The sequence below is a fragment of the Dermochelys coriacea genome, chromosome 5, assembly GCF_009764565.3.
Source record: "Dermochelys coriacea isolate rDerCor1 chromosome 5, rDerCor1.pri.v4, whole genome shotgun sequence".
NCBI lineage: Eukaryota > Metazoa > Chordata > Testudines > Dermochelyidae > Dermochelys > Dermochelys coriacea.
In genome coordinates, this window is record NC_050072.1 from 75,494,314 (window position 1) to 75,506,948 (window position 12,635).

Consider the following 12,635-nt stretch of genomic DNA (forward strand, 5'->3'; position numbering starts at 1 on the left):
CACAAAATTTAGGTGTAACTGGCCTATTATGTCACATCTAACAACAATGAACTTTGTACATCTGCTACAACAAGAGGAAGTTTGTTTTGAATGAAAACAAACTTTATTGAAATTTTTGCCAGAGCCTAAAGTGGTTCCTGAAAGGCAAACTGACATCATGTAATTATCTTGGCTATAATCCTATAAATTCTTGCACCACATAAGGGACTGCAAAGTTGTTGTGGTCTAGCCAACTGTAAGCAGCTTATGATTAAAATTCTGTGCTGCATATCCAGGAGGAGCGGCACAGAAAGCACTGCCCAAAGGAAGGGGAAGCAAAGCCAGCTTTTGGAATTGTGTGCTATTGCAGAGGCTGGTGTGGTCCCCAGCATAAATTAGAGAACACAGGGGCTACTCAAATTTACAGCAGCTTTCCAAAGGCCATCAGCAGGCTGCTCTAGGGCTCCAGAACAGCCCAGAATCCCCTGTACTATTCTGCACTATGACCCTACCCCTTTAAATCCCCAGCACTGCCCCTGTTTTAGTATTTATGCTGGGGACAGTCTATGAGCATATAGAGCAGCCCTATGATGTGCTTATGATGAGGCAATTCTCCTCTGCACCTCTGAAGAACAGTTCCAGCCTTTGAATATTGATGCAGTGGCATATAGGGACCAGATCAGAGAACAAACTGTCCCTATGGGTGGGTATGAGTAAGGTTAATGCACTTGTGGTAGGTAGAGAGTCTCAAGCCCCTGGTGAGCCCACTCCCTTACACTCAAGAAATAGATTATAAATGGTGGCAGGCAAAGAATGGGCCTGTCTGATGAGGCATCAGCCTGCCAATAAGGGCTTAGTTGTAGAATCATAGAATTGTAGGACTGGAAGGGACCTCAGGAGGTCATCTAGCCCAGTCTCCTGCACTCAAGGCAGGACTAACTACCCATCTCCTTAGTTTCTCTTCTGTTAGTAGCAAGAGCGATTCAGTGGCTGCTCAGTGGCAGTCTCATCAATGCAGGATCAGGTTTCCCTGAACTACATGCTGGGCATCACTTTTTCCTGGAGACTGTAAGCTTTGTGGGGCACAGAGAGTCAATCCTCCCCACTCTCTACATGGAGAGAGCAGCAGCCACCAGAAACAGCTTGGAAGGGGCAGTTTTGGAGCCAAAAAGCAGCTACAGCCCAGGACTAAGCCTTCCGTCCATCCCCACATCACCCCTAGAGGGACCACGTGAAGTATCAGGGCACTGGGTCCAGTGGCCTCCTCATTCCCCTCCACCTGGGGACCAACAGCAGCAGTTAGGCAGAGTTTACAGAGGTGGACATGGAAAGCTGCCAGCCCTCAGTGCTCCTTCCCCAAAGCATCTAGCAACAGTGGCAGGGTCAAGTTCCCTTTCCCTACATTAGTCCTAGGGCAGGGGACCTTCACAGCTTTCTGACATCATTATACTCCCTCACCTCTGAAACTGGGGCTCTGGATGTATATATTCTTTCACAATTATTCCTTGCCATTGGTTGTTGCTCCTCCTTTATTCTGCCCTTCTCAGGGCACTGCAGCCCTCCATTTGCCCAAACTCTCACTTTTTCTCCACTGTACTTGTCACCCCCTTCTCTTCCTCCTCTTTGTCCTTTTATCCTCCCTCCCTTTCCTTTCCCCACTCCCATATCTTATTCCCAGAATCACTTCCCTGTTCCACCATTCCTCTCAAGTGCTGCCCCAGTAAATCCTAGTGATGCAGTTCTGTGCTGTGCCTCTAAAAGGCACGTTAAGGGGCAGAGCAGGAAGTGAGGATTTCATGCTAGATTCTATATTTTACTTTACATACACACACACACACACACACACCGAACTAACAAGATACGAGTCAGTCATCATCCTGACCACTTTGTTTATATATCCATGCCATATCCCTTTCTCCTATCCTTCATCTGTTCTTTAGATCACAAGCTCTTCAGGGACATGGAATGTGTCTTCCTATACTGCATGTAATGCACACAGCACATTTTGAGAAATACTACATTACAAATTAGCAATATTAATGTGTTTATAAATTGCTATGCATATATATGGTGCTAAGTAATAAATAATCATGAACGATACCTTGTGTTTATACAAGCAACACTCTATACCTGCGCTATGAAGACTACGTGGTACTATGATGATGTGTATTTCAGCTTCCATTTCAGATTGTGCAGGGAATATTCATCAACAGAGGACAGCAAAATTACATGCTGTAGGAATCATAATGTAACTGCTTACAAACAGAAGCAAAATCCCTTCGAACTCTGACACTGTAATAGAAGCTACTGGCAAGAAGGTTCTTCCTGCTGCATTACCCCCACCTACTTTATCAAATTGTTGGATGCAAATATTCCATATTCCATTCTAGCTCTTCATGATTTTATTTTCAGTATATGTGGTCCTTCAGCCAGTTCTTATTCAGATAAGATTTCATTCAGGGTGATGAGAGTTTTGCCTAAATAAGAAGGATTCAGGATCAGGCCCTCTCTTGTGATTAAAAGTCAAGTTGAAAAAACTCTAGAGAGAGACATTATCTTCCCTGACATGCATTCCATTATGATTAAACATTCTACAAAATATACTTTAGATGGCTATCTGAAAATCTCCTGGGATTTCAGCCAGAAGTCTCATATTATTGAAGCTACCTAACCTCTACTCCTGGAGCTGGCATTCCACTCTCCCTCCTTTCCAGGTAGAATTGTAAACAGAATGGAACTAGCTCACCTGCAACTTTGAAAGGAGCCAGCACTGTAACATATTTAGGCATTTAAGCAGGACAGCACTGACTTTCACGGGATTAATAATTCATATATTTTATCTCATTCAGGGTATTTCAGAAAGTCCATTATACCTATATTTCGGTACAGTCAGTAAATTTTGTCGCTCTTAAAACCCATAAAATGAAAAATAGGCTTGAAAAGCCATAATAATACTATCAATACATTAATATTTATGTAGCTCTTTTCATGACAAACATTCCAAAGCTCTACAGTAAAAATAAAATGAAATAAAGCATGACCAGAATGCAGATGATTGCAAGTCAAAAGGTCATTTAAAAAGACAAATCAAATGAATCTGTTTGGCAAAGAGATTGACCAAGTTCACACAGACAACAAGAGCAAATCCCGTGCTCCATCCTCAAGCTTCAGCAAGCCAAGTTTCAAAAACAACCTGTCGATAATCAAAAAGCAATCATAATTAATAAGGTGGACCAGCAGAAACCATTTTAGTTAAGACAGATAAGATGATGCTGTTCCAGCCACCCTATAAAACATAAACAGTACTTCTCTCCCTGGGTCATTTACAAAACTCTATTAATATGGTTTTGCAGCACCAAGTATAAATAAAGGTAAATAAGCTAATAAAAATGCACTCATAAAGGCTTTTTTAAAATTTACAGTGGAATATTATTTTATTCACACATCACTGCAAAATATTATTGATATAAATTATGCTAATTCCTTTCCATGATGCAGTTATTCATGAGTGAAAAATAAATCTAGAGAACAAATGATCTCTAATGTGCACCTCCTGATTCTCTAATAGTAGATTGTCTCTATCTATTTTCTGTTTTTTTTTTTAAAACAACCATGCTCCACAGAAAAATATCCTCCAAATTCAGTTGAGTTTTTCCATCACCTCCTAAAGCTCATGATTAAAGAAAAACAAACAAACAAAACCCCAACAACTTGGAAACATTCATGAGCAAAAAACCAATTGAGTTTCATTAGAACTCTCATCATGTTTCCCTAGTTTGGCAGTTTTGTGTACCAAAGTATTAGATTACAATGCTGTATATCCTCACAGTGTATAAAGTTACTATATCAGGGACTGGAATTTCTGCATCAGTGGCAGACTATAGATCACCTGTTCCTTTTCTCAGTTAATGTTTAAGCAAAACTCACATACAATGATTAAATCAGTTATTTGTACACATCAGTGGCCAGATGTGGTCTTCTTTTATACCCTGCACACCACTAATGAAATTAAGAGGGTGGCAGGGAAGAAAGAGTCAGAGTAAAATTTAGCCCTTAGTATGCTTATAGATTGCTAGAAGATTTAGACTTAACTAGACATATATACAATTAAATGAAGGATCTGTTTTCTGTTTTTATATAGAAGTACGTGAACCATTCACTTTATTATATGTATTGACTTTTTACAGTCAACTCAACTCCCTAATTACTGGTATTGGATTTTGGGTGGGTGTTCAGTAGCTGAATTCAATACCTTCAAAAATCCTATTGAAATCTAAGGGGGAAAGGTTCCATTCCTTTTAACTGGAGATATTTTAATGATTCTTTGGCTACACAGGATCTCACAGTAGTCAGCAATTCTGCATAATGGGTTAGTGTCGATTTCATAGCCATAACCAGGGATAGAACTCAGACAATCAACTCCAAATATTAAAGCTCATCTGAGGAACCAAACCATCATGTCTAGCTATAGTAACATTAGGGCTTATATCCTCAGCTGTACATGTGCTATTGAAAGTCTGCCTTTCCATCCAGTAGAGGGTAATAGTGGTGCACATACATTCTAGCCAGACTGTTATAAGGTATAGTACAAATAAAAGGGGTGAAACTTTTTTGCCTAAATTTAAAACGACTCAAATATTGTGAGTTCAGAAGTTCCATCACAGAACAGTGTTCAAATGGATCTGCTAAGTAAGGGGAAACAACTCCCATCAGCCCCCTCTCCACTACACATGCCTTTCCTCGTGTCTGATAACAGTAAGTAGTCAGGCTGTGCCTGGAAAATGGGAGCCGCATGGCAGCAGGGAGTGAAGAGAAGCCCAGGAACTGTGAATAAAGCCACGGGTGGAACAGGCTGTCAGTGTCAAACAGACAGGTCTATTGGCACTTATGGGGAAAGAGCAATGGCTGGGCAGGGAGCCAATGAAGAGGGGCCTCAGTGAGAGACATTAACTGAGCCAGGCTTGGAAACCTGCAAGCTCCTATTCATTGGAATGGAGAGGGCTCCCCATACACTAGGTCAGTCAAGCCCTGACTGTTGATTAGATTGCCCAGCAGCCCAAGCAGAATTGCTATTACTCACTTTGAACTGTAACTCTTTAAGCCTCTGTCCTTAGGGTATTTGCAACCTATCCCTTTCCTGCCAGTTTCATAAAATAACTTTTCCACTAGTCACCTGTCCAAGTGACTACTGGGACCCACCAGGGCTAGTGCCTACAAGGCCTAGCTGCTGAAACACCCACAAGGCTTGCCCCTGAGTCGTGGTACACCTGATATGCTACTGGCATGCCTGGAGTTTGGGGAACATCAATCCCAGTAATTACAGCTGAGCTCATGTTCTGTTTACAAAGCCCTGCAAAGGAAGGAGCAGAAAGGAGGGGGGAAAAGTGCTAATGCAAAATAAATATATAGTGAATATACACTGTATATATGACACTCACATATGCTGGCCTCTTATTTAGAGGATATTTCTGTTCCTAATGTGAGACATAGCACAAGAGATTCTTTAGTTAGAAAAAAAAGACATTATTAAAACTGCATGTGTAGTATTATTTATAGAAGTACTATCCTAGAAGGCTAAAATGATATTACAGCATCAGATATGATGTGTTTAGAGTGCTGCAGCACATGGTTTAGAATAAAATTACGTTCCCCATGCCAAAACCTGAAGAGCCAGGCTAAGCTATGGGGTGCTCTTTAGGAGAAGGAATTCTCCCATTTGGGGAGCAGTGGAAAATCATCCCAGAGTTTCTAATGCAGCCTCAGACCTATTATACCTCCCGTTTATGCTGTGCTATGCTGATGTTAGGGTAATGACCAGTGGATGTGTATAAGAATGGATCTACTGCTATGTTTCCATGAACACACTGGCAGTGTAGAAAAAAATCCTCTCTATGTTTATTCATAGTAGTGTTTTTTATTATTTATTATGTATATTGTGGTAGCATCCAGAGGTCTCAATCAGGATTGGGATCCTGTTGTGCTACGTGCTGTACAAAATGGAGACAAAGTCCACCCTGAAGAACTTACAATCTTAGGCCCCCATGTTGCAAAGACTTATGCACATGCTTAGCTTTGTTCATTGTGAGTTGTTCCTCTGAGGTCAATGGAACTACTCACACATTGTAAGGTTAAGCACATGAGTAAGTCCTTGCAGGATCAGAGCCTAAAAAGACACAGGATAGACAAAGGACATATGGAGAGGGATGCAATCATATATACAAATTTCTGTATATCCATATATACATTTACAGGGTTTAAAAATAAAGCAAGCGTCAACTCACCAAAACTGTCCTCAAGCCATCATGGCTATTGCTGTCTGAGCACAATGCACATGCAGACTCCTAGCATCCTGGTCACCTGCGTAACAAAATCACAATAGTGCTGCTATGAATCAACAAAGGCACAGGTTTGTCCCTTAAAAACTAAAGTATTTCATAGATTCATAGATACTAAGGTCAGAAGGGACCATTCTGATCATCTAGTCTGACCTCCTGATGGTACCACAGAATAACAGTAAAGAACATGGTGTCATCTCTGCAGGTGCCATAGCTTCTGGTGTATACATTGAAAAAGATCTGCTTTATCAAGAAGTCAACCTTTGGTGGCTGTGTACATCTTTGGAAGTACTTGAATACTTTTCCAACATCATCTGGAGTCTATTTTTTATTCATTACAATTCTGAGTGTATTGCAAATGTATGGCACTTTTAATATTTTATGTATCAGCTCCATGTGGGAAACTTTTTAAAAATGCAACTTGTATAAAGAATATGCACAATATAGATATTCCTACAAAGCCGTATGTGGAAGGGCACAAATTGCAGGATTGACAGAAGGGTTTTGGTTTGCCTGCAGAGACTCATTTTTTAAATGTGGAAAATGTGATGAGAGGCACAGCATCTCTGAGTACAAGGAAGTAAATTTCAGGAGTTGCAGATTCTCTGCTTACTGAATTGGTACTTTGATGACCACTCCACAAATATACGGCCAGATTCTGGGCATCATCAGCACCAACTTAATTCAACACTTAATTCATGAGCATGAACACCACCACTGAATTTAACTGAGCTCAGCTCCCCGCAGGATCCAGCACAAAAACCATTTGCAAGTATAAGAGCAGGACAGTATCTGAGTTCCACCTTTCAGAACTGTTCATTTTCTTTTTCATATTTGTGCTACCAGTACAAGAAAATAACTGAGGCAATACAAAATGTCCTGGCACAAAACACCTATTTTAGTATCATGATATTAGAAGCATTTTAATGTTGAAAGCATGGACATTTATATTTCAAGGGCCTGATCCTTCCCTCTTTGAATTCAATTTCCAAACTCACAGTAAGTTCAATGGATGCTGGATTGGGACCTTCAAACTTAAATTTAATGGTGAAATCAATTGCTTTCAAGTGAACGCTTACTTTCTTATCTGCCAAAAATACTAATGCCTCTCAAAGAAAAAAAAAGCATGCTCCTTTTAGGATTAGGCAGACCCAGGGTGCTTAAGGAAGCAAGATTTTTTTTAATGGGAAGCAAAATATCAAATGCAATGAAGTTCACTCTGCAATGCATATATTTTAGATATAGCCATTTAAACACATTTTTAGTCTAAACATTTTGTGCTGCCCTCCAGCTAACTCTTCTAAAGATGAAAGGCATCATTTATAAACCAGTCTCTTTTGCCTTTGAGGGCACAAGTTCTCACCCCTTTACATATCTATTTGAACACAAAAGATTGGTCTATCTAAAATGGGATTTTTGTAAATGTTGGATCTTTTCTGGTGTGATGCAAACTGTGTTTTGGGTACTTTTTTTCAATACAAAGATGAAATTCCTTTTTCTTGTATTACTGTTTGACTCATACTGCTGTTGTGAAATGATATTATTTATTAATGTAATGCTTCTGATAACCTTTGCCTGTCCTCAGAGAAGGCTTTATAATCTCCCAAGACTATTGAACTATATGTTTCTAAACTCCTATGACAAGTATGCATTAGCAGGATTTATACAAGATGTTTTGAAATTGCAGGTGCAAAATGTATAATGCAAGTTTGAGTTTTATTACACGAGATTCCCAGATCTGTGGCAACAATTTTTAAGATGTATAATGATCCCAATGCGCCCTTTCTCCCTGCTACCTCTCTCCTCACATCCTAATCATCAAAAATGCAGAAAATAGTGCATTCAGATTTCCCTCTGGCGGAATAAACTACAGCTGAACCTTCACGTGATTATTCCAGAGTGAGTCACTTAAGCACGAGACTGCTTCATAAACTTCAGGGACTTCATTTGCATGTGAATATTGATTCTTCTCACACCAATGGTTCATCTTTTTATGTTTCTTTTGCATGAATTTCCCAGCAAGAGTATTGATTTTTTTTCTCTCCATGCTGCAGCGGGGTGTTACTGCTTTCCAGTCAAAAACACTTCCCTTAGCTGAAGCTGAATCAAATGGAGACTGTGTAGATTACTCACAGTTCTTCCCCTGTCAAGCATAAACAATTCACATTTCCTTCCAAGGAACCAGTGAACATTTGACCTTTCTTTTTTACATCATCAGATAAGCAAGGAGGGGAGGCAGGAAGATGCCCATCATTTACCAAAAGTAATTAAGGACCATATTTCTTAAGTGGTCCAGACCTGCAGTACTCTTTGATCACTGAACCAATAGCTATAAAGTATTCTTGTTTTCATGATTCACCCGAGAGCCATACTCATCAATTGCATGGAATAATTATACTGTATTGGCCTGATCCCATAGCCCTTACCCATATGAATAATCCTAAATCCTGTGAATATTCCAGTTAAAGTCAGCAGAACTTCTCACATGTAAGGGTTGCTCACATGGGTTCTGGTTTCAGGTCGCATTTGTTTGAGGGAGCCAGAAGGGGACAGACATTCTGTGTCAATCTGCTCCCTCCTGCACAACGTGATACTTGGTCAGGGGAAGGAAAGTTCTGCCCAATTGCCTTGTGGAGTTTCCTCAGATCATTTTGTCAGGGGACAGTATTTGTCCTCACAAAATGTAATCTCAATGTATCCTCTAAAGCACAGAGCCACCATCACTGTGCCTCCACATTGGTTCCAGTGCCTCTTGGCCCCCCTCCTCTGACTGCCGGTGAGCAGCTCCAGCAGATTCCTGTGAGGTCCGTTAAAGGAGGGTTCCCCAGCATGGAGGGGACTGGGTAGGAAAAATAATGTGTCCTCAGCTTCATTCTTTATGAGGTTGGTGGGGTAATCATGAGCATCTCCTTTCCTCTCCTCTGTATGCCGGGACTCTAGGCTCAGCATAGATGGGGAGGGGCTTTGTAGGTGTTTGAATCACCCTTCCATGAATGTAGAGACTAATCTGGGTGAAAATCTAATCTGGATTTTTGTTATTAAATGATAGCACAATATAGTGAACATTTATTTCACCATTCAATAGATCTGCTGTACTGGATTATGATTGTGTGAGATGCTGTGATGATACAATACTAAGTGGCATCACATTGCTATGACTCAGACACATAGTGGAATGAGGCTATTCATTTGGAGTATCAGACTCTTCTGTGAAATAAGGACTGGAGTAGGGCTCTTGCATTTCACCATGGAGGCATACCAGAGGAGTTGTACAGGGGAAGCTATGAAAACCAGCTAGCTCTATCCTGAATTATGCATTCACTCATTTTTCATAGGAACTAAAATTCGCTACCATTTTAAAACATGAAATTCTGTTGTCAATACTAATGTCTATAAAATATATGGGAACAAGCTGGAGAAATATTTACTTTGTTTCTGAATCCAGCTGATAGTAAATAATAGCTGGGCCTAATAACAAAAGTTCTTAAATTCAGATTTATTGGAGGAAAGATAGCTACTGTATACTTTCTTTCTCAGAACTGGTTTCCAGGCTACACAGCACTTCACTGTATTTATGTATTTTGTTTGGAGACCAGGTACCTGCAAAAAAGAGCCACAGTATGTAGCACTGAAAAATCCAGAACTATTAGTGGTTATTGATTTACAGTTCCACATGTGGTTCTTAAGCAATTTCTTACATTTTCTCTGCCCTTTCCCATGCTGCTAGCCAGATGGTATTTGACATTGTTTTGGTAAGAGTACTATGGATTTATGAATGAAAAACAAGGGGTGGAATTCTCTCTTTGTTCCATATCTGTGTTCATGGTTTCACTGTCAATAAATCTTCTCTGGTTTTATAACAATATAATAAATTGTCTCCACTTTCTTCTGTGTTTCTTAGGTTCCTTTGTAACTCTAGAGCTCACAAACCTCTTACTTTCAAACAGTAATGTTGTTATTTATTTATATTACTATAGTGCCTAAGAGCCTGAGTCATGGACTAGGACCCCACTGTGCCAGGTGCTGTACAAACACAGAACAAACAGATGGTCCTTTCCCCAAGAGCTTACAATCTAAGAGTAAGACAAGAGACAACTGATAGATTCCAAGGATGGACATGATAACAGTCTTCAAATATGTAAAAAGTTTTTATCAAGAGGATGCTGATCAACTGTTCTCCATGTCCATTCAGGGTAGAACACGAAGTAATCAGCTTAATTTGTAGCAAGTTAGATATTAGGAACACTTTTGTAACTATGAGCATAGTTAAGCACTGGAACAGGTTATGTAGGTAGGTGGTGAAATTCACATCCTTGGAAATTTTTAAAAACAGGTTGGACAAATACCTGTCAGGAATGGTCTAGGTTTATTCAATCCTGCCTTAGTGTAGAGGGATAGACTAGCTGATCTCTTGAGGATCTTTCCAGCCCTAGATATACAAGGGAGTACAAGGAAACAACACTGGTCAGCATGATAGGTAGTAATGGCAGCACAGCAGTGGCTGTACCATTGTTGATTTTTTTGTATGCATCACAGAAAAGTAGAGTGTTAAGAAGGGTTTTGAAGGAGAATAATGTAAGGGATGTTTTCTTGTGAAAGAGGTGACCCAAGGCAATATATTATACATTTATTTTATATATACATGCACAATGTATATGCAAGATTCAATTCAAGCAGCAGTGTTGCTGGGATAAATAATTATTAATAAAAGATGCTTTTCAGAAGGGAATATTCAACAATCCCTTTTCAGCTGTCACACCTGATGCAATCAGCACGCACTTTTCGCAGATCTAATGTTTACAGCATCATAAATTACCTTTACCCAACAACTTCTGTATCCCTTCCAAATGTCTTCATTTTCTACTGACATTTCAAGTATTGATTTGAAATATTAGCACAATATTAAACAAGTAATTTCTTCAAATTTACCTGTAAATCTAAAATTAACTCTCAAGAGTAGCCCCTTATTTTTTGGGAAGATACATTAACTCTGTTTAAAAAGTCATTCCTGATTAAGCAAACTGAGATTAAGCCGAATAAAGAATCTGACTATATATCCTAGGATTCTCCACAGAACTGACATCACTATAGATTCCATCACTACAGAATAGTACAGCCATGCTACTATACTCTCCTTTAAAAAAAAAAGATCAATTGCTATATTCTCCAAATTAGCTGGGTAGGGATTCAATTGTGCTGCAGGCTAGGTGGGGATTGAGAAATTTAAAACTCACCAGCCTCTTCAACTAGTTGTTCTACTAGTTTAGTGGCCTAAAAATCACTGTCTTGAAAGGAGTGTACACCCCCTCCCTTTTTCCCCCCCGCAACAGAACTTTTTTCCTCCACCAGTCCTGTCCTTATAGGTCCTTCTCAGTAAATGTTGGGTTGGTATGGACATGGGTAAGGTTTGGGAGTATTGATTTCTGCTTACATATACAAAGTGAAATCAGAAACCTGAAATCAGGAAGGGATTTCCCCTGAACAATGTAGGGTGAGGGCAACCATCTGGGAATTCATCTTCTGGTGCATTCCTTGTGGGGCAATAATCGAGGTGAGGTAGGTATGTCCGTAGCACTTCTGATGTTTTCATGCGATTTTTTTGGCTGTCACACTTTCTCGTCAATGCTGGCGCATTTCCATTTGTGTGTCCTTAACAGACAGCAATAATTTTTTCCAGGTTAGCTAATAATGTAATCTTTCTTCTTTCACATTGTAGACACTGGGTTGTCTTTGCCTCTTCTTCAAAATTTTGGTGTATGTGTGGGGGAGAGTAAGACCATATGATCTGACATGGGTACAAGGCTTCCCTCAAAGGTGAGTCTTGTCCCCTCAAGAGAAGATTTGCAGTCTACAGCAAAACGAGGTGTGATTCCCATTGTTTGGGGCTGTGGGGGACTTTAAGGTGTTTGATTTCAAACACAGAGACCAAAAAGTCCTGAGTAATTCTGAGTTTGTATGAAGAATATAAGATTTACCATACATGATCAGATGAATGGTCCAATTAAGTTCATATCCTGCCTTTGACAGTGACCCATAGCAGATGCTCACTGTTCGACAGGTTCCTGCTGGCTCAGGACTCAGTCATTGCTCTGGAAGATCAGGCCTCTGGTGCTCTTCTCTGTTACAGTCTGATCACCTCAGTTGCCCAATTCATTCTACTCACTCCTGCCCATTCTCTCATTGGTCCTCTGTTCTCCTCTGGCTGCTAATCTCCATGCTGCCTCTCTGGACTGAGTGTCCTCTTTCCCACTCAAAGTCATATACTGGGGATGGGAACAAGAAGGAGAAGAGGCAGGAATGTGTGAGGAGCACCAGCTCCAG

At 40.1% G+C, this 12,635-nt stretch overlaps 1 long non-coding RNA gene across 1 annotated transcript in view; it reads right to left on the reverse strand.

Moving 5' to 3' along the window:
- Positions 1 to 2,834: 2,834 nt before the first annotated feature.
- The window catches only part of LOC122460359, a 132,979-nt gene continuing 123,178 nt past the window's right edge, over positions 2,835 to 12,635 (reverse strand). The window contains exons 3-4 of the long non-coding RNA XR_006281620.1: positions 6,261 to 6,336; positions 2,835 to 3,172 (exon numbers count right to left, since the gene is read on the reverse strand). This is a non-coding gene — a long non-coding RNA (uncharacterized LOC122460359). The remainder of the gene's footprint in view (positions 3,173 to 6,260; positions 6,337 to 12,635) is intronic.